Raw genomic sequence first — 17,706 nt, forward strand, 5'->3', positions numbered from 1 at the left:
TTAGAAAGGTCTTAATACTATTCTACACAGAATTGATTTGAAACCCAGTAGGCGTATATGCTAGACACACAATTTCTTATTGTCTTTTTTCATTCTGGAGGTGCTTGTGTCTGTATGAGTGTGGGAAAAATCTGCAAAGCCTAGATATCTGCAAAAGCAACTCTCTAATGTAAATGGTTTACAAAAGACCACTTAAATTTCTTAGAAAACTAAGGGATTAGAGAATAATAACACGTTGCAAAGGGAATGCAAAAAGTTAACCATTATATGCAAATTATCCTCAGATGTTCACTGTGAATGAAAATCTACAGAGCACTATAAAGAGAGCAAATCATTTTGTGCTATACTCAGAGGCTTGGTGAGAGTGTCTTGGTATTTCAACAGATTTTTTTTTTTTTCTCTCTCTGTAGCATGTTCTATAACATTCTGAAAAGCCGTCTGTGTTTTGTTTTTCAGTACAAAAGAGGAAATGATGTTTTATTTTCTAAAATCTGGAGCTTTGCTTTTCTCTGTTTCTGCTAACTCCTCCATTTAGAGGTTGATGATTCTGGCTTCTGGAAGTTTTTAAGAATCATGATGTAGACAGAATCTGTCTGTTTAACCTAAAACAAAGCAATTTACCATGGATACCTGCTATGGACCTGAAACATGGCTGCGAATGCTTTTACCATGCTGTTCCACCTTTCTCTCTGTTCAGTATACGTCTCCAGAATTACTGTCACAAATTCGGCCTCTCTGCTGTCGCTAAGCAATACCATTTTATTCAATATAGAGCCTTATACTGATCTCATCAGTGTAATCTCTGGCTGTTCTCCAGTAGTGACTGAAACAACATGACTCATATCTGTGATATGTGATTTGTTTCCTTTCCTATTCTTTTGAGGGGAAAAAGGTGGGTGCAAAGCAAGCTTTTGTTCTCTATTTGTATATATATATTATTTTAATCATATATTCTATGACATGCTTTCTATTTACTGGCCTCGGAATGTCTGACTGCAGTTGTAAAACATTCCGGCTTTGGCACATTTTGAAATTATCTACAATCTTTTTTTTTTTTTCCTATATGCCCCTCTGTGTAATGATGAAAATCCTACGCCACTGATTACTCAGAGTAATTTTGTTAAAACCAGCCATTGAAAAATGTTGTGACCAAGCAGTACAAAGCAGAAGGCTTTGTCTAGTTTTATAGAGGATGAAGAAACCTGCCTCCCTGGTCTGACTCACTGTCAGCAGTTCTGAAATTACAAGCAAATGCTTTCTAAAGAACACATGAACTTAGAGGTGTTATATTTGACATTCTGCTCATTTCCTTGAGAATGATTGTTTTACTTAAAACTTATGAAGTTTTCTAACAATTTAACTCAGTACAGAACAGATTCAAAATGGAATGTTACTGAGCTTTTTAGAAGAGTTCATTATACTTTAGAAAAACGTTATTGTTCTATCCTCTGCCCACAAGTATGACTTTCAATGAAGAGTAAAAACATTTTGGAAAATTACAGGGAGATCGTGTGAACTTCTTTCAGTAAGCAAGTTCAAGACTCTGCTTTGGGGAATGAACTTTCCTGGGGGTCTTTTACACCTCAAAATATGTGTTTATTGCAATGAAATGGAGGGGGAAGCTTCAGAAATTGAGGTGTTGATCTGACTCCAAGTATTAGTTGCTACCTATCACCTTCTGTTACCATTGTAAAGATGGTCACAAACTCAGCAGAGTGCTAACTGTGGTATGCTGAAAACAGAGTAGCTTGATTTAATGTCTTGTTTTTGTAACAGACAATGGGAATAATTAACTTGCTATATTGGTAAAACAGAATAAAACAGAAAAGCCTTGTATTGTGAAAAAAACATTTTTATTTTTTTTTTTTTTGCGCATTTGACTGACATGAAGAATAGTGTGTCTCTTGGGTGTGACATTGGCCACAAATCAGAATTAAAACCACAAAAAACAAGTTTTCCTTTCCATATACTGCTATACGTTGTTCAGTCCCCAAAGACAAGATCTCGAGAGATGCAAATTGGAAAGGAGAGCAGGGTTTTGAAGAGAGCTCTTTGTCCTTCTTTTCTAGGACCATGACTATTGAACTTAGGCTATGAAAAAAAAATAGATGTACAATTTTTATTCAGTTTGTACAATCACAGGATCTTGAATTTATTCTTATAGGTCTGGGATAGAGGGTTCCTGACATTTTGAAGTTGAGTTCAGGTCAACAATGCTGTTGGCAGATTTTTATTTTTATTTTGTGGTAGGGAAAGGAAAGGATGGGGACAGAGACACTGAAAAATGTCATTTTCATGAACTGAAAAATGCCTTTCCAGAACTGAATGTCTCCTATTATCCCTGTCTGTGGAAAGAAGCTTCAGTAGTTTGGTAATCTCTTCCCTGAGTGACAGGGCCCATAGTGCTCTCCCTCCAACATCCCGACATGGAACTGACCCCAGCTAGTCTTATGATAATCAAAACCAAATGTGTATAAAAGACTCTTTGCTAATAGTTACCTGGGTTTTTAATTTTAAAAAACAGATCATTGTTAATTAAGAATTAACAATTTTATTTCTCATAGAATCAAGTCATAAAATCATTTAGGTTGGAAAAGGATCTCAAGATCACCAAGTCCAACCACCAGTCTGACCCACCAAATCCCATCACAACCACATACACGTCTCTTAATTACCTCAAGGGATGGGGACTCTACCCTTCCCTTGAGCAGCCCATCCAAATGCTTGACCACCCTCTCCACAAAGAAATTCTTCCTAATTCCAATACTATAAAGCATCTTCTTGAAATTATTAATGTTTTCTTACAGTTGCCCGGCTAAGTAAAGAAAATTTGCCATCGGATGATGGGGTGACAACCTCAGATCTTCCAGAAAAGATTTTATGCAAGTTCTTGCTTTTTCTTTTATAAAGAAGATATAGAAGTAATGTTTGCTGTATGCCTATGGCAGAGTAGGAGCTCCTATAAAATTGTGAAGAGAGTTACAGGCATACATTTGTAAGTTATCATTCCTGGGAAATATTGACTAGTGTGCAAAGGAGAATACTGGCTAACAACTCACTGTTCTTCCAGGCCTCTTGGGAAGTCTACTGATCCTAAGCCTCTTTGTTTCTGGGACATGTGCTCTGTTCCTTGAAGGGCTCTGGTTCTCTGGGTACAGTTGGCAGCAGGACCAACACAGGAGCAAGGTGTCTGGATTACCCACAGAACAAATATGTCAAATCCTTAAAGGTGCACTATAAGACTCCACTAATTTTACCAAATCTGACTTTCAAACGGAGAAGAGATGCATATCTCCAACACCAGCCTTCAATTTTCCTGCCAAAATGCTGTTCTGAAGTATGAGTAGTCCAGAACACTTCAGCCAAATACCTGGGAATTGTTTTTGGTAAAACTATCATCTAATCTCATTCTTTGAAGTAACTGAATCTCTGCTGAAATTTAACACCCATCTCCCCTAGAGAAAAAGGAAAGCCCGAAGCTGAGAGAAAGCATGAAAAAATTCAGCATGAAAGGCAAAAATCATAAGCTGCTGAAAACTGAGATTTCTTAGAGGAATGTATTAAGCATCTTCACATGTAAATTTCTAGCACTACCCAGTGCCTGAGAATATCAATTTTATTTAGTTTCAGTAGCTTATTAATGACGCAGGTTTTATGTTAAAATTTCCTGCTGAGGTGGCAGTACAGTAAGACAACTCTTTAATTACAAAATCTGTGCTAAAGAATATAACTTTTAATAAAATGTTGATGGTTTGATAACAAAATACTATAGCACCCTAATTCTTGACAGATGGTAACCAATGGAACAAAATATTATCTGTTTCAGAGAATTCTCTGCTGAAGTATTGTTAGAAGAAGTTACTTTGACCTCAGTGAAGAAACACCAGTTAACACAATCTGAGCTTCTTATATGAAACATTAATTGAAACACTTTTCAGGATTTGGTTTTGAGTTTGTGAAAAGGCTTTTATAAGGTGGGATTTTACTGCTTGTTTTTTTGAAACTTTTGTTTGGGAAGAAGGTCAGGAAGCTTGAAGTTAGATGTTTTGCAATGGAAAAGGAATGACTGCTTGACAGGTTTAAAAAGTCATGCTTGACAGAGTAGTTATAGCTGTTTGATAGTAAGACTTCAATGTTCTGCTTTATTGGATGACAGGATGAAGAACTGAAAAACTGAAAGACTATCAAAACAAAACTTTTCTGTATATATATATATATATATATAGGTATATACTTATATATATTTTTTTTTACACAGTTGTGTTAGCAAAAAGATTTTCCTTGATTTTATAGGGAAATTGCCTCTGGACAAAAAACAGAATCGTAGAATCATTGAGGTTGGAAAAGAACTTCAAGATCATCAGGTCCAACCATCACGATTTTGAAAGGAAATTTTAAACTTTGTAAAGTAAACAGTCTCATGTATTTCAATAATATTTCAAAGCTTTTTCTCACTGACATTTGCATTTCTTAAATTATTTGGGGACAATGGAAAGTTATCTCAAATTATTTTGTCTTGCTTGTTTGATATTTCTACACATTCAATAAAATTGCAAAGAGCATTTCAACCTACTTTTCTCAATGTTTCCAATTCTTTGTAGGAGTTCCTTTTTTTCCTCTTATATGGTAATGGAGAGCTCAGTCTCTCTTGATCAGCCTGACAATTGGATCAAATTACATGAATTTCTTTCAAAAGCAAGGCTTTGTTCAGCATGAAATAAGGACATTAAACTCAGTTCATTGGCAATTACGTATTATTCCTCAAGAAGGTTTTCATGCTTCAGAGCTTTTGCTGTAGACCTCTCATATCAATCAATAAATATGGCAGGTTTTCTGAATTGAAATTTAAGGCTTCAAAAGAAGTGTTTTTATTTTACTACATTTTATCATTCATATTGATATTAATTTTATGTATAATTATTGTACCTGTATATCTCAGACTTTTTTTTTGTCCTCCAGTATCAATTGCTAGTTTTCATACTGAGGGGAATATAACCTCACAATCACAATCTCACAATATTTAGAATAATCGTTTTTCATCTCCACTTTTTCTCAGTTTTATGTGGATATTTTTGACAATGATAATATTTCTATTTTAATGTTTATTCCTATATATATTGATTAGAAAGCATCATTTACATATTCAGGGACTATTGATTTTACATAAAAAGGACATTCATCTGATTTTAAAAATGTCTTTAAAATTAATAGAGGAAAAAAAAATTGCATTTGAAAAATAACTTTGAGAGGTAAATCTTAAACAAACAAACAAACCTATGTGTTTCTAGTGTTTACTGCCAAAATCTTTCTCCAATTTTTTCACCCTTGTTTTCCCATTCATTTTGTTGTAGGGGAGAAATATTCACTTTTGCAACTCCCATTATTTTTCATCTATGCCTCAGCTAAAACCCTAGTTCAGGAAATAGCTGAACACATCTCCTTCCCTCTGACCTGGGGGGGGGGGGGCCCCCCCCCCTTTTTTTTTTTTTTTTGTTTCAAAGCATCAGCATGTCTTCCCTTAGATCTAGGTCAAATTTGGTATATCTTTATATACTGAAGTGCATATAGCCATTGGAATACATTTTATTATAAAACTGCATCACTAAATGCTTGGTACAGCTAGATTATTTTAAAAACCATCTCTACAAGAGGAATAACCTGATCTATTAAAAAAAAAGTCCTAGGGAATAGTGTTGAAAATTTATGTAGTCTAAGCACCATGCCTAAAATCCCAGCAGAAAATCCACTGCTCACCATTCTTTCAGAATAAAACCAATGAATTCTAAGCATAATTATGGACTGAGTCCATAAGCCTTCCCTTCATCTAGATTTATAATTTGCTCATTAGTCCTTGTACACATTAAGAGAAATGACGTATTAAGATTCAAGATAACCTCTCATGATAGCATCAGAGTTATGACAGTAAAAAATTACTACATTACTTTGTTTAGTGGTCTTATGGTTAATTACAGTTTCACTTGTTAACATGAAAGGCCTATTTTTCTTTAAGGCAAATTATTACAGAGTCTGAGAGAGTGTGGTTCTGGATATCTCTGTGGAAGCTCCACAAATGAATATATAAAGACAGTAATATCATACATCAAAGAAAGCATAGCATATATCACATCTGCTATCACAGGCAGATATTCATGCCCTTAGAATTTGTTTACAAATTTGTAAACTTTCCTTGTAAAGATCAAAAGGAACTGTAGCACTGGAAAAAAGCTGCATCAGAAAAACAATACTCGTTAGCAATTTTGCTAAAATGTCAATCTCTAAGGAACTCTCTGGCAACTTTCTATACCATCTTTAACTACTGCAGATGGTCAGTGTGACTGCTGCAGAAATGTGTCTGCAGGAATTCCTTAACTTTAATAAGTTATGTTATTGAAAACTGATCAATTCAGAGTCTCTGATAAGCAAGATATGTAGGATCACAACAAATCTCACCCTGATCTGTAGTCTAATGCTTTTCAGTGGTGAAAGTTAGACAAAAGACTAAGCATCTTGCTGACCTAGTGCCATAAGAATGAAAAGAGTGACATTCCGTCCTTTTTCTCACCATCCCCTTCCCCTCTCCCAGTAAAATAAAATAAAACAACAACAACAAACAAATGGATGTACAGGAGATACAGCCTGCAAAGGGGACTCCACAGTTTTCCTTATTCTTACAATGTTTGTTGATAGGGTTTACCTAGAAGATTTGCATATATCAGAGGTCAAACTTTATTTATTTATTTTTGTAAACTAAGGTAGTCTAACTCTGTACTTGTAATAAATCGGAGTTTTTATAAATCATAGAATCCTCACATCATGTTGTATCCATTGAACAGAAAAAGAAAATATAATTAATATGCCTTTTCAAGAAAGCAATGGGAAGCTAAGAGACACAAAGAACATTACTTAACATTATGAAAGGGTATTTAATAAGAATTCTATCTACTAGTGCAAAAATATATATATTTCTTTTAGCTTCATGAGACCTGTCGGATGGTGAACAATGCTTTTGTCAAGAAAGGAAGTGTTTTTCCAGTGGTTGCACAAACAGAATAAACCAGAAAAGAACATTATTTTATATAAATGATCAATCTCTTCTTGGTCCTTGAGGCTTATTTCAAAACAGATTTCTGCAGGGCTACACCAGGGAGTCTGTGATGCATGTAATAGAATCAAAGAGCTCCAATACAATTCCAGATTGGTAGGATCTCTTTTATTTATTTATTTAGTTCCCCCCCCCCCCCCCCCCCCCCCCAACTTGCTTTTTCCAACATCAAGTTTAATGACCTTGGTAACTTAAAAAAGACCAAACTGGTTTTTTAAAATAGATTTTACCCACAACCATATTAGCTAGCGAATACAGGTAGTATTTTACTTTAGGAAAATGATGGAAATGGCAGAGCTATATTAAATATAAAGCTTCTTAACATATAAGCAGATTTGACTCTTCTTACTCTAATATTTTTCCACAACTTTGAAGTGCAGGAGGCAATGGCAAAACACTCTGAAAGAAAACACTCTGAATTGCATTAAGTTACCTTGAACTGCAATTAAAAAAAAAAAAAAAAAAAGTTTTTTCTGGATATCTCTGTAGAAGCTAAGTAACGTTATATAGCACCACAAATGAATGTATGAAGACATAACAGCATTCTTTAAGCAGACAGTTCAGCTTCACTCCATTGCTCATTCTTATGCTTTCCCACAGACAGACTCTCAGTATTCACAGCAGTTTTGCAGCATATGTGGATGCTCAAAGCCATAAAAAGCATAACCTTCTACGAAGGGAGACCCAGAATATCTTACCTTATTTTCTTTTAGTTGCTGTCCAATATCCAAACAGAAATTGATACTTCACAGAAATTAGTAATGACACTCGTTGTTCTAAAATTAACCTCTTTATATCTCTAATGCTGAAGTGATAGAATTGCAAATAGTGAAACGGTGGTGAATTGTGCAATCTATATGATAAAATTAAAAAAAAATAAAATAAAAACCACTGCTCTTCTGCCTGCATGAAATGACAGAGTTTTAAGCATGTGGAGAAGAAATCACATGAAGAGATTCTTGATGAAGAACAGACAGAAAAATATTGCAACTACCAACAGAACATAAGTGTATACTGCTAACAGTATACATATCCCTTCAATTCTAATTTTAACCATCACCAATTCCTACCATTTGGATGACTTATCAAAGCAGCAAGAAATCAGCAATAAGATAAAAAATGCAATTTCACAATGAAAAATAACCTTTTTTAGCTTCAGTGTTTTTCATTTCATTCAAGCATGCCATTTTCCTGCACCTGCTTAAAAACAAGTTTGGGATTTCAGAACAAGCTAAATAATAGATTACATAATTTTCTTCATGTTCTCACTCTCTTTGCCTTTGGAAAACAGGTGAAGAAAACTTATCCAATGAAAAAGCTTGAAAAATATTTGTGTATTTAATTTCAGATGTGCATCCAAAGACAGTATTTTTCTTTTTTCCCCCATGAATCATTTGAAAAATTCTGTTTAAATTTTTAATTTATTCACTAACGTAAGGTATTTACACCAGTTCATGTATTCGTGAACAATTCCAAGGCAAATGGTGAACAGAGAACTTAGTCTAACAATCACACTGATTGACAGTAGTGTTTCTCTTTTTCCTACATATGTTCCCAGATGACGCAAGTCATACAGGAGGACAGAGGGGTTACTTAATTATGATGATAGTTGCCCAGCACCAGTCTATGGCATACATCTGAGGCAAAATTTGAGCAATGCAGTAAACCAAAGTTTGTAAAAGATTGATGATGGTTATCTACAAATAGAAACTGAGAAATCACTACTATATATACACATTTCAAGATGACTGGTCAAAAGAAATAGAATTTATGGTCTTAAAAAAAATTGTCTGGGCTCTGTCTCAGTTTGTCCAAGGACTTTCTCCCAAACTGAAAGAACAGGAGCAATTTATTAGAAAAAATGCAACTGCTGAGACTAATTTACAAATCTTTTAGGGATGAGCACTGATAATACCATTTAAGGACTGTAAAAATGAGCAGCTAACAAGATCCTGAGGTTTTCATGATGGCCTTTAGCAACAAAATGCCAACCCCACAGAAAGTTCACGCATACAAATACCCTTGCACCTACTTCAGTGAAAAGGACTTGCTGGCATTTATGATCTCAAGGCACTCTGTGGCTTGGGATAGCTTACTACTACTAGATAGGAGTATTTTTATGAGCAGTGATTAAGATTCATCACACCTGTCTTTGGCTGACTATGTTTGGCTGAATAATTGCAAAGTTTCCAGACTAATCTAGTTGTTGAGGCTCCTTTGGCAGGAATGAGTGGCTGCTGCTTTCAGTGGCTGAGTCATCCCACCTACCCAGATGATTGCCTCAAGCTGATTAGCATCACCTTAGACAACTCACTGTCAGACAGCTGCAGCTGATGCCTCATACTCAAAGCAATTCCAGACTTTCTTAGCATTAGATGGCAAAAAAAGAGGAGATGACATGGATTTCAAGAAATATTTATGCATTTTCAAAGCCCACAGGTAGATATTGCAAGGAAACAGACAGTTTCTCTCTATGCCACCTGTGTAAGCAGGAACATTTTCAAAGTCCCTGTGCCACAAATGGCGAGGTTCAGTTTGCAATTCCCACAACTAATGTTGTGGCTGGCTCTCCTGTCCCTGCTGACACATCCTCAGCCCAGCTCCAGCATAATCAGCAACCTCAGATAGTGAAAAGGCTGTTCAGAAACAGCCTTTCAAGACTAGATGGGAAGGGTTACAGTACCAAGAATCAAATGATTAATGGAGTTTCTCTGGTACATGCTGCTAGTCCACAAAATTCATTAGCTATATGCCTTGCCTTACTTTCCAGGCTTCCAATACCTTTTTGTTTAAACACAATATATTGTGTTATTATATATTAAATGATTAAACCTTATTTGTTCCCAATAAAATTTAGTTTTATTGATTGGAAATATGTTGTTTCACTTCATAATTCTATTTATAATTAATTCACTATGGATTAGTATTCACACAATATTTGGTACCCTTGAACATTACAGTATTGTTGCAAGAAATAATATATTTCCTTCCCAATTGAATATTTGAGTCTGTCTTACCATTTCAGACAAAAAGAAAACAAAACCTTTAAGTCTGCATAGACATAGGGAATACAGGAACAGGTACCAGGTTACTCGGATCAAGTACACGAGGTAACCATCAGCACCTCAAAACAGAAAAGCAATATTTTTGAGAGCAGCTTTTTTGATGCCTAAAATCTGAGGCTTCCTTCAGAGGTAGAGTTCAGCTTCAGGCTGAGCTTTGAGCCTTGTCGTCTCTTCTGGGTACCCCTGTACAGGTTTTTCTCTGGGAAGGTGGACTTTGTATGTTCTGGGTCATAATTTCTGGGGCCAGCAGGTTTGCCCAAAAGCTTTTAACAGAAATGAAACAAAACAAAACAACAAACAAACAACAACAAAAAAGTAAGAGTTTTTCCTTTTTTGTCACTGTCTATATGTTTATTATTTACCAGATTGCAGACTGTGTTGGTGAGAGATAATGTGATCCCTTCTAATTTTACTGTACACAGTACAGTACAGTTCTAGCTCTGAACATGACTATGCTGATAAAATGCATAATGCTTTTGTATTCAGTAAGACCTATCAAACACTTGAATAAACAACACACACTTTGTGACCAGACAGGTATATAAATACCTATATAAATACTAAAACCAGCTTTGCTCCCAACATTTTGAGTTAAACAATTCTTTCTTTTCCTTTTGGTAGAAGCAGACATTGATGACTACATCTTGCTATAATAACCAAGAAATGAACCACACTTCAGGTTTCTTCAAGGAGATGAGTCATCATATCTTATATAAAGATCTGTCTTGGATTTTGGCATAACCACAGTTGAAGCTGAATTGATGGTACTGACCTTTCTTTCATTTTCTGAGTACTACAGACATCAACACTAATTTTAAATAGGTTCAGTAAAATGTGAGAGATTTAGAGCCCCAAATGTCTGAAATAAAACCCAGGTTACCTAGATTCAGCAGCTGTCATAAGTTGAAGCTGTGCTGTAGATGAACAATCTCAGACAAAGACTCATCTACAACAAAATCTTAAGTAGGAGTAGTTTCTATAATTTTCTCTGCCAGAGGTATGAAAAGAGAGGAGAAACAAGTTCCCAAGCACAGCTGGGAAAATCTGTGGGGAAAGAGTTCAACTTTTTTTTTTTTTTTGTTTATTTGTTTATTTTTTTTTTAGTACGAGTTTATTTGAGAATAGAAAGGCAAATAAAGAAATTCTGAGTTAATTTCTATGGTTAAAATTGACCAACAAAGACTTATTAAAAGCTTTATGGTGTCTTAACTCTTCCTAGCACAGGCCACCACAAAAAAAAAGCAAAGTAAGAAAGCAAAAGAATGGTTTCCTTCTCTTTTTGTTTAAAAAATATTGTAACATTCATCTCACAAAAACAAATATGAAGACACAGACATGCCTATTCTTACTGCTGAAAGAACTGGAACTATCTCACCAATGAAGTACTGTATTTTGCATTGATAAAATTTTGTAACATTCATCTGTAACATATTGAAGAACTTTGGATGGCATTAGTTGGTGTTATATGACAGAAAATTATATTTTAAAATACAGGCTATGCCACAATAACAACTATAAAAGTGAGTTTTTTTTTTTTTTCTCTCTCTCTCTCTCTTTTTTTTTTTTTTTTTCCCAGCATTAGAACTGTTCAACCACAGCTTAAAAAAGTGTTGGGTGTTGGTTTGGCAACTAGGGAAGAATTCACTAGGCTTGAGGAATATCTTTTAGAAATACATTAGGCTTGTACTAATCTATTTAAGGTTAAAGATCTCTAAAAACATCTTCATATTGATCTCTCAAACATGCTGTCATTGGCTGTCTTTTCCTCTGAAAATTCTTGCATAGAAAATGTTGATGGAGCACTCTAAACTCTAATCAATTCTTGTTCAGTGAGCTGATGTGCATGCAGAAATCTAAGTGGGTCTGGGAAACATAGAAGTACTACAGCATGGTGCATTAGAGCTGTCCATATTGCTCTCCTAATGTCTCGAAGACAGAAGTCTGGTGAGCCTCTTTGAGGGTCTGGAAAGAATCAGTGGAAAGGAAACAAATACACTCTCCTCCTCCGATACAAGGCTTAAAACAACAACAACAAAAAGCCACACAATTTGTCTATGTATGCAACAGCCATAATTCTTGTTTGTGACCATTGCATGAGTTCATTCAAATGCCTTATCCTTTAAGGAATCAGGTAGCATGGGCATGGCAGTCAAGATTCACAGAGCCCAGCATTAAGGAATCAGGTGGGAGTCTAATTTAGAAGTCTGGTCTCCCTGTGCTTATTCTGTAGTCACTGGAGTGTATCAGAAACCTCTAAAGGGACACTCAGAGCAAGACATTAACATAAGTTGACATAACTGCACTCTGGAAAAGCTTATGGAGATGCGTGCATGGCAGCCAAAACAGCTGGTTCGAGTAGGAGCTTGAAGTCTTAGGAACTCCCAAGACCTGATAGATTCCACATACAATGTTTGTGCAGGCAGTACTGGAGCAGCCTGTGCTTCAGCAGTAAGTAGCATACGCCTCTCTAGGACAAATCCTAGCACCTTATGACCATGTGATGTCGGTTGCATAAAACCCCCAGTAACAGGAGACGGGAAGGATGAAGTCTGTTGCTTATCCGTGTGGCAGATAAATATAACCTGAGGTGTATTCTAAGGCATGAGTCATACTAGGATTTTCCCCAGACCTGGCAAGACATTTCCAGGACTGGATCCACAGTTGCTGAATCTGACCATGAACTTGGATTTGGAGCTGTTTTTATACAGCAGTGTAGCTTCAGACTTTCTTCTCTATTTCTTAAGTCCATTGGAGGTATAAGTAAATAAAGCTCCTAATGATCATCCACTAATTTTGTTGCTTAAAGATACATGCAATGACGACTTATTACAATGTGGTTTGGACTTTCATAAATGAATGGGAATCTGAGTCTGAACTGATCTGCCTTAGTATTAGTAATCTTAATGGAGATAAGAAAAACAGTCTCTAGACTTTCAAAACAAATATTTACATTTTTCTTGCTGTATTTTTTTTTTTCTTCTTCTTCCATAAGTCATCACAGAGTATCTCTTTGGTGTGGTTTACCTTGCTTTTCATTGGCATCTGCCCTAGATGGCACAACCTCATCAAAGGTTTCAGGATCAGTCCACGAGGAAATGGTTGGCGACCTGCTACAGCACTTGGATGTACGCAAGTCGATGGTGCTGGATGGGATCCACCCAAGGATACTGAGAGAACTGGCTGAAGAGCTGGCCAAGCTGCTGTCCATCATTTATCAGCAGTCCTGGCTATCAGGGGAGGTCCCAGTTGACTGGCGGCTAGCAAACATGATGCCCATTTACAAGAAGGGCCAGAGGGTAGACCCAGGGAACTGCAGGCCTATTAGTTTGACCTCAGTGCCAGGGAAGCTCATGGAGCAGATTATCTTGAGTATCATCACGTGGCACTTACAGGGCAACCAGGCAATCAGGCCCAGTCAGCATGGATTTATGAAAGGCAGGTCCTGCTTAATGAACCTGATCTTCTATGACAAAGTGACACGCTGTGTGGATGAGGAAAAGGCTGTGGATGTGGTCTACCTTGACTTCAGCAAGGCTTTTGACACCGTCTCCCACAGCATTCTCCTCAAGAAACTGGCTGCTCATGGCTTGGATTGGCGTACACTTCATTGAGTTAAAAACTGTCTGGACAGCCGGGCCCAAAGAGTTGTGGTGAATGGAGTCAAATCCAGTTGGAGGCCGGTCACTAGTGGTGTCCCCCAGGGCTCAGTACTGGGGCCAGTCCTCTTTAATATCTTTATTGATGATCTGGATGAGGGGATCGAGTGCACCCTCAGTAAGTCTGCAGATGACACAAAGTTAGGGGTGTGTGTCAATCTGCTCGAGGGTAGGAAGGCTCTGCAGGAAGATCTGGATAGACTGGACCGATGGGCCGGGGCCAACGGTATGAAGTTCAACAAGGCCAAGTGCCGGGTCCTGCACCTGGGGCACAACAACCCCAAGCAGCGCTACAGGCTGGGAGATGAGTGGTTGGAAAGCTGCCTGTCAGAGAAGGACCTGGGAGTATTGGTTGATAGTCGGCTGAATATGAGCCAGCAGTGTGCTCAGGCGGCCAGGAAGGCCAACAGCATCCTGGCTTGTATAAGAAACAGTGTGGCCAGCAGGTCTAGGGAAGTGATTGTCCCCCTGCACTCGGCTCTGGTGAGGCCTCGCCTTGAATACTGTGTTCAGTTTTGAGCCCCTCACTACAAGAAGGACATGGAGGTGCTTGAGTGAGTCCAGAGAAGGGCAACAAAGCTGGTGAGGGGTCTGGAGAACAAGTCTTATGAGGAGCGGCTGAGAGAACTGGAGGAGGCTCAGGGGAGATCTTATTGCACTCTGCAGGTACCTGAAAGGAGGCTGTAGCGAGGTGGGGGTTGGTCTATTCTCCCACGTGCCTGGTGACAGGACGAGGGGGAATGGGCTAACGTTGCACCAGGGGAGGTTTAGGTTGGATATTAGGAAGAACTTCTTTACTGAAAGGGTTGTTAATCACTGGAATAGGCTGCCCAGGGAAGTGGTTGAGTCACCATCCCTGGAGGCCTTTAAAAGACGTTTAGATATTGAGCTTAGTGATATAGTTTAGTGAAGGACTTGTTAGTGTTAGGTCAGAGGTTGGACTAGGTGATCTTGGAGGTCTCTTCCAACCTAGATGATTCTGTGACTTTGTGATTCTGTGAAGATTGATTTAAAAAAAAAAAAAAAAATGCTTCTTTATTTACAGGTGCATTTAGGAGTAATTTGTCAGCTATGAGCAGTTATAGAAAACTGGCACAGTGGCACAGTTCATTCTGGTACAGAAACTTATGCTTAAAGGGATATACCTGAATTTGAAATAAACAAGCAAAATACACATACTGGTATAAAAGCTCCATCAACAAGATTTTGGGCATCTTAAAACACATTAGCGGGGAACTGTCTGACAGGTGAACCAAAGCCAACAAGAATGGCTAATTAGAACTTTTGAGGGCAGACAAAAGAACAGGAAAGACATTACATGTAAATAATAAACTAAATATAATATTAAAAGTAAAATATGTTGAAAGAAAGACCAAAAGAGTCAATCTTTTCTTTTACTGCATTATGTTAACTACTACTTGCAATTGCTATAAATGTCAGTTGTAGGTTTCCAGCTGTTCTGGAATAGGTTTGTTTTTAAAGCACTGACTGAATAGAATAATTGTTTTGTAACGTTGAACAGTATGGTGTGTTGGTTTTGCTTCTGCCTTTATTTTTTTATTTTTTTATTTTATTTTTTTATTTTTTATGTATGCAGCTGAATAATCAGTATTCCTACAATATGAAATACTCCAGGTATTTCAAAGGCTTCCTATTCACTTAATGAGCTGTATGTTTTCATTGTGCAGGATACAAACTCCTATGTCTCTAATTAAGTTAAACTGTTCATGATTCAAGACTCACGTGGGTTTTAGGTATTGTTCCACCAGTGGGATTTATAGTAAAAAAATAAGTTCACTCTTTGTTTTTTGATACTGTGTGATTATCTGCATTGCAATCTCTAACGTTTGCAATCCACTTCCATAATTAGAGTAACTATTCCAAGCTGTAAGTGACTACACGTCAAAGACTACACATCTTTACTGATGTCATCCATAAATTCCCCTCCTCTCTTTTACTGTTGCATAAGTCAGTTGTCCTGGGGCCCTGATTCTCTTCTTCTGTTGGTTTTATTCTGTGAAATAAATCTAAAGCCTTCAGGGAAGTAACTTGTGATTTAAACCAGCAGGAGAAGAAAGCCAAAGCTTCAGGTTATAGTAGTATGATCAAACACAATAGAATTGTGGTGACTTAACAAGCAGTGTCCTGTCAGCTCAGCAGCTACAAGGGTCCGTGAGCATGCTTTTAGCCCAATTAATCATGAGAGCCTATAAGTTAACTTAAATGAACAAATGAGGATAAAGACAACAAGAGACAACTATATATATATATATATATGTATATGTATATTTCTAGGCTATTTAATGATTGCCCATAACTCTGGTCCGTAATCAAAGGTGTGAATTGCATTGTGGGAAACAGGCATTTACAAGCCTGGTGTTCTCACATAGCTAGGCTTCTCCTTAACAGCTGTGTTACAGACTCCCATGTAACAGTGAGCTGAAATCTCCTTTAGGAGTTAACATCCTGAGCTACTAGCTCTGCTTAACAAGGACAAGTTCCAGTTAGAACAGACAGAAATACTAACAAAATAAACTGAATAAATGACTATGCAGAGGAAAAAAAGTTATAGCAAACAGTAACAGTATAAAATCAGTGGAAATAAAAAATTTAGAATCCTGCAGTCTTTACATTAGTATTTTGCAAAGAAATCCCAGACCGTCGTTTTATTTTAAATTAATGACAAGTATTTATGTTTAAGCTTTATAGACTCATTAAATCCGTAAACAACAAGAACTGTGTAGTGTGAACAGGGAATTTGAAATGGAAGTTGACTTTTAGTTTGCTCCTTTAATACCTTTAAACACAGTAGTAAAACAGATTTTTATTTTATTTTATTATTATTTTTTTTAATCCATCTTAGATATATGCTTTCAGTAATTTATAAAAATCACAGTTTTAGAGTGAGTAGTACAGGATAGAAATATGATTTTCCATTGCACAATTTTATTTTGATATAGATTCAGAAGGAAATACAGAAAGTAGTAAAAAGTCCTTGCTAAAATATACATTCTTTTCTGTTTACCTGCTGGTGCAGAACCAATATTCTAGTGTTTTGTCTCATCTGATGACTCAAAAACATTTGAATAAACTCTAATGGAAAATGTGAGATGCTCACAGTACCAATAACTAGAATTAAAAACATTTTTTTTCAGTGTTTTGTTTTATGATTTTGTTGCTGTTGTTGTTTGTTTTGTTTTAAACAAAGAAATGAAGTCAGGTTGTATTTGTGTGCATTTGAATTTTATATGTACAAGGCACATAAGAAAAAATACAGCCTTCATGTTGATAGGGACTGATAGGACATTACTACAATATTCAGAATATGAATAGTAGTAAAGGATTATCAGCAAACAACTTAGCAGAAGTGGTCTTGAATTAAATGGCATGAAAAGCCATGGAGGCAACTATGACTATAGAAGGTGATCATTAGAGATGAGAAAGTGTTTAATGCAGGTGCTCAGAGAGAAATTTTCTCATATGTCTTTTAACTTTCTCTTTTCACATGTTCACATATGGTAAATAAAGCTTTCTCTCTCCTTTATAAAATGTCATAGTTGCATTGCTTTCTTATTGCTAACAGTTAACTAAAACATGGTGAATACCATAAGCACTTACAAAGAACGATGGCTTCCACAGAGTACCTGTGTGCGCATAATTCCTTTGAGAAACACTATTTGGGTTTGGGTGTCTCATTCAATTACAGATTGTTTTTTATTTTGTATTTTCAATGACTATTTCATTTTTACAGTGCTTCTCTCATATAATAACCACTCTGATCCTTGAATCAAGGATTTCACATCTGTACATACCATTGTACATACCTTCTGGCTGATAGTTCAGCTGAGATATGCAGTTCTTTCTGGCTGGCTGTCTACCACAT

General features: G+C 36.6%; 1 protein-coding gene and 1 long non-coding RNA gene across 6 annotated transcripts in view; one reads left to right on the plus strand and one right to left on the minus strand.

Annotated features, from left to right (window-relative positions):
• The window catches only part of NKAIN2 (sodium/potassium transporting ATPase interacting 2), a 566,015-nt gene that overhangs the window by 114,638 nt on the left and 433,671 nt on the right, over positions 1 to 17,706 (minus strand). The window lies entirely within an intron of this gene.
• LOC118163643 lies at positions 3,681 to 3,956 on the plus strand. Its single transcript, XR_004749150.1, has 2 exons — positions 3,681 to 3,793; positions 3,827 to 3,956. It is a non-coding gene; the product is annotated as an uncharacterized LOC118163643 (long non-coding RNA).

Source organism: Oxyura jamaicensis, chromosome 3 (genome assembly GCF_011077185.1).
Source record: "Oxyura jamaicensis isolate SHBP4307 breed ruddy duck chromosome 3, BPBGC_Ojam_1.0, whole genome shotgun sequence".
Lineage (NCBI taxonomy): Eukaryota > Metazoa > Chordata > Aves > Anseriformes > Anatidae > Oxyura > Oxyura jamaicensis.